The 15,202-nt window shown below is 45.9% G+C and overlaps 1 protein-coding gene and 1 long non-coding RNA gene across 13 annotated transcripts in view; both read right to left on the bottom strand.

Annotated features, from left to right (window-relative positions):
- The window catches only part of MBNL2 (muscleblind like splicing regulator 2), a 78,764-nt gene extending 75,504 nt beyond the window's left edge, over positions 1-3,260 (bottom strand). For 8 of the 12 annotated variants that reach the window (XM_081004012.1, XM_081004011.1, XM_081004013.1 and 5 more), the window contains exon 1: positions 3,127-3,259. The gene's annotated coding sequence lies outside the window, so the exon portion shown is untranslated. Of the gene's footprint in view, positions 1-3,126 lie in introns of all 12 variants that reach the window. The other 4 variants (XM_081004000.1, XM_081004005.1, XM_081004006.1 and 1 more) reach the window with 1 other exon arrangement.
- LOC308475904 overlaps positions 1-11,177 on the bottom strand; it is a 468,022-nt gene extending 456,845 nt beyond the window's left edge. The window contains exon 1 of the long non-coding RNA XR_013985514.1: positions 10,675-11,177. This is a non-coding gene — a long non-coding RNA (uncharacterized lncRNA). The remainder of the gene's footprint in view (positions 1-10,674) is intronic.
- Positions 11,178-15,202: the final 4,025 nt, after the last annotated feature.

The raw sequence follows: 15,202 nt of genomic DNA, 5'->3' as shown, positions 1-15,202 counted from the left end.
TGACACATCAGTTCTTCTACAACTTGAAGAATCGCTCTCTTATTTTTCCACATGCCCCTATTAAGATATTTAATTAAACACTGTATTCATTATATCTGAGTTGGGCCCTTTCCCCCATGACATACAGCAGCTACAACCCCACTACTTTTATGACATATTAAATTAGAAGGCAACCAGTCAGTAATAATTATCAGACGCTACAGTGATACTAAATTCACTTATTTCATCTGGAGCAAAGTTAATTTACGATCCACATGCAGTATTGTTTTCTCCCAATGAATTCAATGGGACTTAACCCAAGAATATCCAAAGCAAGTCGTTTTGGTATTCTCACTAGTCAGGGGAAAAACAACCACCCCACATTTCTATAAGAAATGAACAAACGTGCAACAGAATCCTTTTGCATGTTTACTTTGAAGCAAGTTCTATTGTGTCCACTTCCTAGTTACTAACTCCCTATGCAGGGACAATATAGCCTTAGGTTTATAGATGTAAGCAACCACTGCAATTCAGAGTTCATTTACCGGATGTATGGTCTACCCAAGTCAATGGAACACTGTTAGGTGCCCACCAACATCTCACCACCAGATGTTGGTTTCATACATCCTAAAAGTGGCTCCAAGGCACCCATACAGAGCTAACTGTATCCTTTAATATAACATTGCATTTAAGTGTTTATAAAATTATTATAATTAGTTCAGAACTACAAAGGCAAGCTGCAAGTCTAAATGCCACAGCTCAGCAGCTTGAAACACATGATAATATTTTTGATGGGAATCACAATTCAGTTCAGGTTTTTTAATACAAAGTTCAAAAGTTTTCATATATTTAAAATGTTCTCAAGCTGCCTCTTAAGACAAACGAAATACATTGAGACAACTGAATCAAATAAATAATGCTAAGGCAGCAACTTAAAAGCAACAAGACAGCGCTAGCCAGATACAAAACAAACAAATGTCAGCTATGCTGCCACCTTTTCCCACATGTTGACAATTGTGCAGAACCTTTAATGCCATTTTTAAAGCATGTTATGATCATTTTAATTTGCAAACTCTCCCTAGGCAACAATCTCCCCTCACTAAATGGGAAGTTTTAATATGAGTTCAGTACGGGTCAGGCTACACCTTTTTATTCCAACCCACCAAGAGAGATACACGCAAGGAAGCAGAGTCCACCATCAACAATGGTGGACTGGGAGACTGGATATGGGTGTGCATATTAACAAATGTATATGACCCCCTTTTACCATGCATGGTTTGAATGCAGTGTGCCACCTTCCCATCCATCTTATAATACACATGAGAATGTAAGATGGCACCCACTGTTTCACACCACTGGTATGTAGCCTTTGGTGCACGATTGTGTCAGGAGTGGGAGCTGTTCCACTAAAACCAAGGTGGCTCTCTTCACCGAGTCCAGTGGAGGAGGAGGAGACTGCACTCACAGCACAAATCTAAGCACATATACTCAGAAGTAAATCTCAAGTGATTTCAGTGGGATGTAGTCTGAAATTCCATGCAAGTTTAACTGGGAGGAAGACTGAAATCCTAAACATAGTTGCTTAGGGAGCAAGCACCACTAGTGAACTTACTTCTGAGTAAAAACACACAAGATTGCACTTTAAGTATCAGTGAGCACATGGGACTTCCTTCTGAGTAGGCATAGGATTGCAGCATTTTCACAAATGTAATGTTTTCTTGCATTCAAACAATATCATACAGCATAAAATGGAATTTTATGAATTGCAAGCCTGCAGAAAAAAGATACCATCCCAATGCAGCCTCAGTGTCTGAAGCCCTGTTTTTATGTAAAATTCCTCTGTCTCTAGTGTTGCATTTTCTTTCATCTTTCCCTCTTACAGAGTAGTCCTGGTCACAGATCCTTAACAGCCAAGAGAACAACATATTTTACTGTCTCTGAACTCTGTTTCTGGTGCCAGATCACTTCTGTAAATGAAATGTCCCTAAGAATGTTACTTCTTGCACCAATCTCACCAACAGCTGCAACTACAGAACCAGGAAACAAAACATTTAGAAAACACCACCATACAAAGCACCTTGCAGTCAGGCTCTCTTCCTTGCTTGAAACAACTCAGCCAAATGCAAACATGAGCTGCTCGCTGCTGCTGCTGCTACCACCAAAAGCACCAGGGGTTGCCAAATGCTGAGTTAACAAAACTGTGAATCTGCACTGAACCAAAAGTAATAGGGAGTGCGTGGCTTTCTTTCCACACGTTCTCAGTAGCCTGACACTGTTGTACCCTGGACAGACAGGCACGTAACTTTATTCTTCTTTCCGCAAGGGCAGACGCAGATGCGTCAGATCTTTTAAAAAACTGTTGAAAACCAACGCATTTGTGCCTCATTCAAGCGGATCCCAAGTTACATATGCTACTCATTACTCGGGGAGAGGAGGGGAGGGGAAAGATTTGAAAAAGGCCTGAGTCAGCTGCAGGAGACCTTGGCGTTGGTGTCATTATGATTGTGATTATTACTGCTACTATTACTATTATTAGGGGGGGAGGGATTGAAGGAGTAGACCAAGTTGGCATACCCTAAGGGAAAGGGATCTGGCTCCCATCATGGCTTTTAATCTTATCTAAGTCAGAACTACTCCTCCCTCCTCCCTGAGCAAAGAGAGGGAGAGGCGTTCTGCTCCTTCACACGCGCGTCCCCTTGCAAATAACGCCTCTCCCGACGCTCCACCAGCCACGGTGCCGCCTCGGCGCGGGGGGAGCCGGACAGCCAGGGGTTAAACCCGGCAGCCCCTCGGGCGCCAACTGCTTGTGTGAATGCGCGAGCGTCGGGTCCCCGGGAATAGAGCACGCCAAACGCGTAAACCCGGGTCTAGAGGGTAAACAGGACGCCTGGCAACGCCGCGGCTCTTCTTGCGCAGCGAACCTGCGCTCATCTCCATAGCACCCGCTGCGCGCGGGCGGCCGGGCGGAGAGGTGACGCCGCCGCCGCCCAGCCCGCGTTCCCTACGTGCGTCCCCGCCGCCCCCGGGAGAGAGGCCGGCGTCCTCCCCGCCGCCCGCCCCTGGCCACCCGCCGCGCGCTCTCGGGAGGAGCCGGCGCGCCTCGCCAAGGTTCCCCTCGCCCTCGCCGCCTCCGCTTCGTCCCCTCACCTGCCGCGGAGAGACCGAGCCGCGTCCGCGCGTCTGGGGCTGGGCGCGAAAGGCAGGAACTTGCCAGCTCTGCCGGCGCGGCGGGGGCGGCCGCTGGGGACGGGCTGGCCCGGGCCCACCCCGAAGGGCCGGGCCAAAGCCGCCGCGGCGCCGCCTCTTCTCCTCCTCCTCCTCACAGAGCCGCCGCAGCCCCCGCCGGCAGGCAGCGCGCGAGGAGACGCCGGGCGGCGGGAGACGCGGGCGGCTTCCCTGAGCCCGCTGCTCCCCCGGCGCCTCTGCGGCCCATGCCCGGGGGTCGCCGCGCGTCCCTCGGAGGCGCACCCGCCTCGGAGCTTTATGGACCGGCGTCGGGCGGCCTCGGCTTTCAGCTCGCCGGCCCTCCCCTCCGTGCAGCCAGGCGCTCCGAGTCAGGGAGGCAGGCGCGGGCGAAGCGTGACGTGGGGCGGAAACCGACAGTCCCTCTCGCGGCGCTTCAGGCCTCGCCGCCGCCTCAGTCCTGCGGCTCCGCCAAGGTGAACGCGGAGGGGCTGGGCTGGCTGCCGGGGAAGCCGAGGCCCCTCTTCGCCTTGCCTTGGGGGGCCCTCGGCCCTCACGAGTTGTGAAAAACTGACAAATCATAACCATCAGATTTCTTAGTTATTTTTTTCCCTTCCCCACCCTATTGATAAAGCACCAAAAACGGGCATTATTTGCCCTTGAAATAGGGTTGCTTTCAAAACATGCACACCATGATAGGAACCAGGCGTCACAGAACATGAGAATCAACAGCCGTATAAGCCTGGCTTTTTCCAACTTGCACCGTTTGAGTGAAAGGCACAAAACAAATCTCTGAATTGAGCTCTTAGCTCGGCTGTCACTAGTCTTGCTTCTCTCCCCAGTCCATTAGGTGGGATATCATTTGAGGGGTTGGAATTAAAAGTCCTTTGGCAGGGCCTGCCGTACAAGCTGATTATGGGTGTTGTGAAAGGACAGTGAATTGTTGGTCCTTTAATTTATTATCATCATCATCATCATCATCATCATCATCATCATCATTACTGTATTTTTACTACCAGAGAGAAGGAAAGGCACCTGTGGGATTTTCTACCTCAGGTGCCAAATAACTTTAAAGGCCTTGGCTAGGATGCATTTTTAACTGAGTGGTAGAGGCACCATTTGCTGTCCCACTTCAGGCAGTAGAGTATCTTGGGCTGGCATTTGCAGATTGCATATTTCGCCATTACATTTATCACTTTATACTGTACACAGGTTTCAAAGGAGAAAACTGTTCCTGAAATGTGGGGGTGGTGAGCGGAGGAGCATCTTGGCGATATGAACACCAGTCCCTCAGCATCACCCAGAGCTAGTTTCTGCTGCAAACAGGGCCCCATCTGCACTTTTGATTTAAACTTTTAAAGCAATGTAATACTACTTAAAGCACCCATGTCTCTCCCCAGAGAATCCTGGGAACTGTAGTTTGTTAAGTGTGCTAAGGGTACCCCTGCTCCCCTCACAGAGAGACATTTTCTCAAATGCATTAACAATGGCTCTTCCTAGGGAACTCTGGGAATTGTAGCTCTGCTAGGAGAAATCTGACAACTCTTAGCACCCTTAACAAACTACATTTCCCAAGATTCTTGGTGTGGTGTGGGGAGAGCTGTGATTGTTCAAAGTGGTATGATACTGCTTTCAGTGTATTGTGCAGATGGGACATGCATGATAGCCTTAAGTTATCACACCTGGTTTGGTGTCTCGTGCACCATCGCCACAAGAAGCTCCACGTCCCCCTACTCTTTGCAAGCAGAGGGGCAGGATTGTGGCACACCTGTTAAGAATTGGAAATAGTAACAAGCAAAATGGGAGCAGAGGCGGGGAGAAGAGGCAAACAATTCTTCTTAGTAACCACTTAAATCTGGGTTCCACTTTTTCACTAACCAAAAGTGAAAAACCGACTAGCATAATTAGATCCAAGACAATATTCCCTATTATTTTGTAATCATTACTTGCACAGCAGAAATCTTTATTGATAATCACTGCTTTGATCAATGCTGTGTATCTCTCTGAAGATATTCTTTGCTTTATATACATGTAGTTACAACGCAGTATATTGTTCCAGCTTGTCAATGATGAATTAATGAGTATATTTCATTAATGAAATACTATCATTGTACAAAGTGTGTGTGTTCTGCCTTTTGTTACGAAGTACTATCATAGAGTGAGGATCATAGCTCAGTCACAGAGTGCATCTTTTGCATAACAAATGCCTCCCTATCTCCAAGTAAAGGTAAAGGGACCCCTGACCATTAGGTCCAGTTGCGGACGACTCTGGGGTTGCGGCGCTCATCTCGCTTTACTGGCCGAGGGAGCCGGCGTACAGCTTCCAGGTCATGTGGCCAGCACAACTAAGCCGCTTTTGGCACAGCGCACAGAAATGTTGTTTACCTTCCTGCGGGAGCGGCACCTATTTATCTACTTGCACTTCATGCTTTCAAACTGCTAGGTTGGCAAGAGCAGGGACTGAACAACAGGAGCTCACCCTCTCACGGGGATTCAAACCACCAACCTTCTGATTGGCAAGCCCTAGTCTCTGTGGTTTAACCTATGGTGCCACCCGCGTCCCTTATCTCCAGGTAGGACTAGGGAAATTCCCTGCCTGAAACCCGGGAGACTTGATGCCAGTTCATCATGGCATTAAAGGTCTGACCTGGTATAAAGTAGATTCCTGTGTATCTGAGGTGATTGCTCCCTGGCTGCTCGTAAGGCCTGGGACCCGGCGTCCATCCACTATGACTCCTTTCTCTTCCTTCTTGGGAATATTGCCGCCTTTCAGGCCGGGTTCTGCATGCAGAATTTAAGGAGATATTGCTAAGTTGCTCCTGATCACCAGCTGATATTAAAACAAATGGCCGGAAAGATGTTCCTTTCACAATCCTCTGCTTGCCTACTCTTAGTCCCAAGAAATTTTTGCTGGAAATGGCCATTTGTCAAGTGGGCGGGAACTGAAGGAGCACCCCCTGGAGCATGGGAAAATGTGTGCCTTAGGCATCCCAGGAGGTGGAAGATGAGTTCCGCAGAGTGGTGGAAATAAAATGCCACATCAATCTTCTAATGTGAATTCCCATCATCTGCCAAATGATCACACACCTAGTGGGTAGGTATTGAAAGAGCAATCTCGGGAACGTTACAAACTGCACCTCATTTATTGCCCTTTGCGCTGTTACATCAGCTCACTTCTTTCTTTGAAAGAGATGCATATTTTAAGTTGTTCACTTGTTTCAGGTGGCCAAAGAGGCCAGTACTGTTAAAAATGGATAACTCCCATGAAGTAGCAGTCTTCCTTTCATAGCTGCATTACACTTGAGGTTGCCTTTGAAGATTGTTCAGAAACTGCAGCTGGTAGAGAATTTGGCAGCCGGGTTGGGGCAAGTCGCTGGGGCAAGATGGTCTGAGCACATAACACCAATCCTGGACCGACTGCACTGGGTACCAGTCATTTGCTGGGCCCAATTCAAAGTGATATTTTTGACCTATCCAGTATTATGTGGCTCAGGACCCCAATACATCAAGGACTGTTTCTCCCTATATGAAGTAACCGAGACATTGCAGTCGTCATCTGAGACCCTTCATCATATTCCCCTTCCATGATGGGAGGTCTGCTTGTAGCATGCTCTCCTCATGGAGAATTGCTTGGTGCCATCATTACATGTCTTTAAGGGCCAGGCAAAAACATTTCTTTTTCATCAAGCCTTTGGCTTTTAATTAATTGTGGCCTTTTCTGTGGGTATGATGTTTTAATCCAGTTTTCTAATAAATAGATTTTTTTAAAGATTTTTTTAAACACTGGTTTTAATACGTGTTGAATTTTTTTTGCACGCACACACACACACACAGTTTGTGCTTGTAAAGTATATATATTCTTTTTATCCCTGAGATTTGCACAAAACAACAACAAGGTTCACACACAGCTATCCGCACATGTGACCTGTTGGTAGTTAATTTGTCTAGTTGGTCGTTAATCTGTATAACAGAATTTTTAAAAAATTGAAGGTGGGGATAAATACAAAAGGAACAAATATACAATGGGAAAAACCAAAGGTGCTTCTCATACAAATTCAATATGTGTGGGTGTGGACTACTTTGGTTTAATCCAAATGTGGCGGGGAATGGTTTAACAGCTAAATAATGCTTAAATGTGGACAAACCCAGAACTTCCTTCTGTGACTCTGAAGGCTCAGGAAAGTCCTGAACTATGTGGCATTATTATGATTCTTGTAGCTTTTTTAAGATACAAAGTTTATAGCCTTACTTTCTGCCCCTTGTCTCACTTTAGCAGGGCAAAAAATTCAGAAATATTCTCTTGCGGGGGGAGAGTCATTTATTCAGTGTTTGGAATAGATGCACAGAACAATGCAAATAAGAAGAAAAACAGTACCAATGAAAATGGAAGTCACTGAAGACTTATTAAGCAACTCTACAGCTACTCTAAACAAATAATAGCACATATTAAGCAAATTGGGGTAAGAAGCGGGACCAAGGATGGTATATAGGTTTGTTTACGTAACAGAAATATTATTTATATTAAAATATACCGGGCTTGAGTTTCCCAAGTGACGTGTGAGTGCATATGATCACAAGGAGGATGAAATTGCCTGGGAAATTGCATGCCTTCCTCTTAAGGCCTGTTGAGGAATCCCTGCATTGCATTGTCAGGAGTTCTCAGATGTTATTAAACCATTGATTTTTCAGCTATAGTTGTGAAGTTTTCTCATTTGACCCTGATTTCAGTTAGCTCAAATGTACCTGTATTGAGCCTCTGATGCTACTATCGTAGGCCCATGGCTCTCTGCATAGCTGCAGAGAACCTCCTTCCCTGCACACTAAAGGAGTCGCAAATATTAGAATGACTCCACTCATCCAGACATGCCACAACAGGACAGGCTGTTCAAAATCAGAATTTGCCTGGGTAATGCCAGTCATCCAAGCCTGTTGGTTTATTCCGACATTTCAGCTTGCTGCCTGGCTCTGACCTGATGGCTTAACAGCTATTGCTCTGCCCTGACAGCTTCCTGAAGCTCAACTTTGACAGTACATCTTAACCCTGGTGTTTGCTGCTCAAAAAATTAGGGGAGTTAGAAATGAATAACTTTGCGAGGGGCGGGCAAGCGTTGCAAAGCTCCAGTTGCACTGGATTTCCTCCTGTACATTCCTTGCGTTCTCTTTGCTCCCAGCTAAGCTTCAAGACTTCAGATAACAATGCAGTTCTGGAGTCGGAACCGTCAGCCTCACAGGCTGAATGTGTCCCTCCAGGCTTCTCTGTCTGACCCACATAATTCTCACTGGGCACACAACTCACTCACCCTGCTTCTCACCTGAGTTCCCTTGCATCCCTGGATGGAAGATAAAAGAGACTGTGCATGTCTATCCGTTGCTCCACCCGCTGTTGTTTCGGATCTATTCTCCCCCGACATGTGGTCCTTGGATGGTTGCCCAGAAGGAAATGCACCTCTTGGCACTGAGAAAGTTTCTCCACCTTTGACGTAAGATGAACAGGTATGGATTCGGTCCGAGGGGAAGATGGATGAATGATGGCTGGTCTCCGCTACTCTGTAAGATGTTGAAATAAGCCAGCTAGAGAGTAACTTTACAACATTTTGTTTCCCCCTTATTCCTTGTAAACACTCAGCAGCATTTTTTATTGTGACCGCACACCCCAGTCATTTCAGGCGCAGACTCGGTTTCTCCTGGTGGAACCCCACCCCCACCCCACCCCGGTGCATTAAATAATTAATAAACCTCTTATCTGCTTGTTTGTTCCCCCCTATCCATGTGTTGTAAGTGCATTTAAGTGCTCAAACAATGGCCGTGTGGATAGGTTGTCAAGAATAGAATGTTCCCGTTCTCAATTCCATCTCTTTCATTCAGCAAAGGAAAGAGGCAGAAGGTGGCAAAGAAAAGGCCAGGGTGGGGGGTGTTTGCGTGTTTCACTTGGTGGAAAAGCATCAACATGTCTGCCACATCCAGCAACCTTGGTTTAAAACAAAACACAAAAAAGCCAGCGCTCTGGCGGTTTTCAAATGTTTCATTTGTGCTTCTGTTTCAGCAATAACATAATTTGCATCTGCGTGCCTCATGCTACATTCTAAATAACCCACTGGAGGCAGAAAAACCACCCTGCCCTCGTTTCATCGTGAAAGCTGCCTTCAACAGTCTCTTAGCAAGGGAGGGAAAATACATTGCCTATGACTAAAATGAATTCTGTTGGATCTTGCTGCCCTAGAATATTTAGAAAACAAGCTAATGAATTGGTAATTTATTTGCTTGCACGTAACTAATATGCACATAACTTTGGCTGGGTCATACTCTGTGCTTCCACCTTGCTAGTCTATTACTATTACAGAGGGTTTTTTGGGTTAACAGGCATGGCCAAACTTGGCCCTCCAGCTGTTTTGGGTCTACAACTCCCAGCACCTGGGGCGGAGCTTTTTTTGCCCCTCCCCCCCTTGCCTTCCTACGCTACTGATAACATACCTATACTGTGAAATAAACAACATACATGATCAAAAGCAAAATTCATATTCATTCGTTCAAGGTTTGTTCTCTCTCTCTGTTCTATTATTTCCTAAGGGTAGCCGCGTTAGTCTGTTGCAGAAAAAAGAACTAAAATCTTCTGTCTCCTTAAAGACTCACAAAGTGGATTCTAGTCTATGCGAGCTATACCCATGGCTGCTCTGTTTTATTCTACAGTGGTACCTCGGGTTAAGCACTTAATTCGTTCCGGAGGTCTGTTCTTAACCTGAAACTGCTTAACCTGAAGCACCACTTTAGCTAATGGGGCCTCCTGCTGCCGCCGTGCTGCCGGAGCACGATTTCTGTTCTCATCCTGAAGCAAAGTTCTTAACCTGAGGTACTATTTCTGGGTTAGTGGAGTCTGTAACCTGAAGCGTATGTAACCTGAAGCGTATGTAACCCGAGGTACCACTGTATTTACCTTTCTGTTCAGCAGAACTGTGCTTGGCGGTGGAGGGTTGATTATAAGTAGCAAATTTCATGAAACATTCCTGATCACCATGAGACAAGACAGAAATTCTGTATCTTCTAACATCTACATATAGTTACCACATGTAAATGACTGCTTTATACTCCTGCATGATGGATGTAATATGGAGAAAAGCTTGATACTATAATACTGAATCCAGATTACCTGCCAAAATGACCCAGCTTCTCCATTTCAGAGTAGCTGTTTGGTCAAGTTTCAAGCATCTTCTCCAGGTAGAAAGGCTGGAATTTCATTCCTGTTCTGTCCCCTCCCATTCCACCCCCACTTCTTCATAATATTGTTCATCAGATGTATGTAGGAGATTTCTCCCCCTCCACACCTTTCCTTTCTCTTTCCCTGGGTTGGAGAAGCATTCATGGCCCATCTCCTGAAATGTTCCTTGCTTATATCCTTCCTTCCTTGACTACTGTAATTCGCTCTACACGGGGCTGCCCTTGAAGCTGTCCCAGAAATTCCAGCGGGTGCAGAATGCTGCAGCGAGGCTCCTTACGGGGTCCTTGCCACGGGATCACATTCATCCAGTGCTTTACCAACTGCACTGGCTCCCGGTGGAGTACAGGGTCAGGTTTAAGGTGCTGGTTTTGACCTTTAAAGCCCTATATGGCCTAGGACCCTCGTACCTACGGGACCACCTCTCCTGATATGCCCCATGGAGGACCTTAAGTTCCATAAATAACAACACTTTGGAGGTCCCAAGCCTCAAGGAGGTTAGATTGGTCTCAACTAGGGCGAGGGCCTTTTCAGTACTGGCCCCGACTTGGTTGAACGCTCTGTCACAAGAGACTAGGGCCCTGCGGGACTTGACATCTTTCCGCAGGGCCTGCAAGACAGAGTTGTTCCACCTGGCCTTTGGCTTAGAATCAGTTTGATTCCCTCCCCCTCTTTCTTTTTCCTTTCTCCTCCTGTGAAGAGGCTGCATCCTAATGTTTTAATGTTGTATTTTAATCTTTTTAAATTGTATTTTAATCAACTTGTTTTTATTATTGGTTGTTAGCTGCCCTGAGCCCGGTCTTGGCTGGGGAGGGCGGGGTATAAATAAATTATTATTATTATTATTATTATTATTAATTGCATGCATCAAACCAGCCTTCTTGCCCCAAGCAATCAGACTCCATGATAAACAGCCAGGCTGTAGGTGATGTTTCCTCTCTAGCGTGGACACAAACTGCAAGGGACCTGCTCCTTTTCCCGCCGTCATGCAACAAACCAAAGACAGAGGAGACTTGCCAGAATGACTGATCTGCAGTTCCAGAGACCTGGTTCTGCCCTTCAGGAAGCACCCCAATAAAACACAGTTATCTTGCCATATGGGATAGAGTGGTAGACCTGCACCAGATTCCCAGTGGAAAGGGTTGTTGATTTTTCAAATCAGCAGAACTATGGTTAATGCCAACTGCAGTTCTTCAACTCATTTTTACCAGACTTCCCCCCCCCCAAGACTATTCTATTTTCAAATAGTTCTTAGTAACAGTTTCTGAATTTTGATAATGGCCTTTAATAATGGGGCTGTGGGAATAAGAGGTGTGTCAAGAAAGATAAAACTCATTTTATCGGTGCATTCTGCTGTAGCTCTTTATGTTGTTTCAGCTGCACATATCTATAGGGATCAAGGTGATAAGCTCCTTTGAGGGGGGAGGGAGAACATTCAGGTTTATATTTAGAAACTGGAACAGGATGTCTACATTTCATCTTCACTTCTCCCCCCCCCCCCCTTTGGCCATGAACTTTGATTGCACAATATGAGGAGCACAATCCCGTTTACTTAAATCTGCCCCACTGAACTTGAGGTGTAAAATATTTAATTTTATCCAGACCGAGCCCCTGGCTTGGTAACTCCCTCTTCTGCCTGACTGTATCCTAGTGCTGCCTCTTGGTATATGGAAGGACAGGGAAATGAAAATAAAAAATCCGTGACTTGAGAAAAGTAAATGTATGAGGGGGAAAGTCTTATTTTGCATTATCACAGCTCTTGACTCACTAAAAATCTTTTTAAATGCATGAGCTATTTCCTAATAGGTGGAACAGATGTTGCTGATAACATTTTAATGGCTATTTATTATGACAAGTCACTCAAACTGCAGAGCAACTAAGGAGGCCTTTTACCAAAAGGCAAAACGGCGGCATTGCCAAGCCAGCCTATAATTCTGAAACTGGGATGAGAATGTCCTCCATCAAAAACCCTGATGAGCTACTGCCAGTCAGTGTAGACAATACTGAGCTAGGTGACCCAATGATCTGACTCAGTATCAGGCACCTTCGTATGTTCAAAGGATGTAATCCTAAAGGGAGTTTCAGCACATTATACAAATCCGCATTCTACTGAGGCCAATGGAAAACCTTCCCCATTTACCGTATTTTTCGCTCCATAAGACGCACTTTTTTCTTCCTAAAAAGTAAGGGGAAATGACTGTGCATCTTATAGAGCGAATGCGTGGTCCCTGGAGCCGAATTGCCCAGGGGCGAGAAGCAGATCCTGCCTTTTTTTTGAAAGAGGGAAGTGGGTGTTGAAACAAAGCCACTGATCGGAAGCGATCGGAAGCAAGATAAGAGACGCTAGCAATAAAGGAGGCTGTCTGGGAGGGGGGAGGTAAAGACAGCAAACTTGCAAGGAGAGGAGACAGGAAGACTAAATCAATGAGGAGAGAAATTAGAAGAAAAGGAGGAGCAAAAAACTGCTCCAGCTAAGGAAAAGACACTAAGGCAAACAAGAGGGGAGGGAGTACTGAAAGGAAGCAGCTGTTTGGTGGGGTTGGGAGAGAGATAAGGGACGCTAGGGATAAAGGAGGCTGCCTGGGAGTGGGGAGGTAAAAGCCCATGGATCCTCAGGATTTTTGCATTGGGTCACCCCAAATTCATCAGATCACATAGCATGTCCATGGCTACAGCCTGCACCAAAAAAATCACGCACCCACTGTTGCCTGGGGCCGCAATGGTGCAAAAACATGGTTATAAAGCACGGATCCACATGGATTCTCAGGATTTTTGCATTGGGCTACCCCAAACTCACCGTCAAATCACATGTCTGTGGCCACAGCATGAACCACAAAAATCATACATCCACTGTTTCGTTCAGAATATTTTTTTTTCTTGTTTTCCTCCTCTAAAAAACTAGGTGCGTCTTATGGCCAGGTGCATCTTATGGAGCGAAAAATACGGTATTTTAATGAATCTGGATTACATACCATCCAACATTTCTCCAATGAAAATAAGGACATCCTATTCAATCATCATCATCATAATACCCCACCCATCTGACTAGGTTGCCCCAGCCACTCTGGTTGGTTTCCTATATAAAAACATAGTAAAACATTTAACATTTTTTTAAAAAAACTTGCCTATTCAGGGCTGCCTTCAAATATATTCTAAAGGTTGTATTGTTACTTATCTCCTTGGCTTTGGGGTGTGTGTGTTGCAGAACTCTATGTGTTCCAACATTTCTCCAATGAAAATAGGGACATCCTAAGGAAAACCGGGACATTACAGGACCAAATCAGAAACCAGGACTGTCCCTGGAAAATAGGGACACTTGGAGGGTCTGGGATTACATTGGGATGGGGCCTAAAATTCCTCTTCAGAGGACAAAAGACGGCCATCCTTGGAAGCCAGTCCCAACGATGGGAGCTATGGGCTCCAGACTTAGCAAGCTGCCCTACAATTTTACACTTGCACAACCCAGGTGTTTGTTTTTGGTCCCTAGGCCTCACATACCCTGAAACATTTCTCCACTGAAAACGTCCCATTCCATAATGATTATTTTACTACTTATACACCACACATCTTACTGGGTTGCCCCAGCCACTCTGGGCAGCTTCCAACATATATAAAAACATGATAAAACATTAAACAGTTAAAAAAACTTATCTATACAGGATTGCCTTCAGACAGCTTTGGGGGTCGGATAACTCCATACCCTCCAACATTTCACTGATTAAAATAGGGACATTCTAAGGAAAAGCGGGACATTCCGGGATCAAATCAGAAACCGGGATGGCTTTTCTAAATCAGGGAAGTCCCTGGAAACTAGGGACACTTGGAGGGTCTGGACCTCAGTGAAGCACGGTGCATAAATCAGTGTTTCCCATTCTCTGGATAACTTTCTTTCTGCTGAAAATTCATAGGCCCATGTGGTTCATTGCTGCAGGTGCGAGAGGAAGAACTGCTCCCGGCAGAGATGTTTCTGTGCACAAGTTGTTGGAAGGAGGGCAGAGCCCCGGGCAAGGGCTCACACAGAGATGCAACAGGCAGCCTCCTTCCGAGGGCAAGTAATTTTGCTGTGTCTCTGCCTACCAGAAGTGATTGAATCTTCCAGTCACATCTGATGCACAAATCACAGCAGCGTCACTCCCTCTCCACCACAGAGGCCACAAAGAAAGGAACAAGGCCAGAGCGCTAGGCCTCCTTTGTGAACAGCCTTCTTTGTGGGTGGGCACTGGGGCTCACAAAACCCTGTAGCTATTAATGAGTTTCTCGCAGCACATTAGCAGTTCTCCTGCGGCACAGCAGCGTGCCTGAGCACAAGGCTTGGGAATTGCCTGCATGATGCGGAAACCCCCTCAGCATTGCAAGAGCCACTGCCAACTCCCAGCGAATCCTGGTCCTACTATTGTTGCTCCTCCTGCTTGCAGTCGCTGCCTGTTCAGCAGTCCTCTCTAAGCATGCAGGCAGAGACCCTCCAACTGTCCCTATTTTCCAGGGACAGTCCCGGATTTACAGAAGCCGGTTTCTGATTTGATCCCGGAATTTCCCACTTTCCCTTATTTTCATCGGAGAAATATTGGAGGGTATGGAGTTAGCTGACCCCCAAGCCATCTGAAGGCAGCCCTGTATAGGGAAGTTTTTTAAATGTTTAATGCAGTGCTTTTTTTAAGAAAGCAAAAATGTTGCTGGTACTGCTACCTTAAGTACCCTCAGAAAAAAGCACTGGTTTAATGTTTTATTATGTTTTTATATATATTGGAAGCCGTCCAGAGTAGCTGGGGCAACCCGGTCAGATGGGCAAGGTATAAATAGTAAAATCATCATCATCTTGGAATAGGATGT

The sequence above is a fragment of the Podarcis pityusensis genome (assembly GCF_964106645.2).
Source record: "Podarcis pityusensis genome assembly, chromosome: 4".
Lineage (NCBI taxonomy): Eukaryota > Metazoa > Chordata > Lepidosauria > Squamata > Lacertidae > Podarcis > Podarcis pityusensis.
Note: the sequence above shows the minus strand (reverse complement) of the source record. Positions and strands in the feature narration are given on the sequence as shown.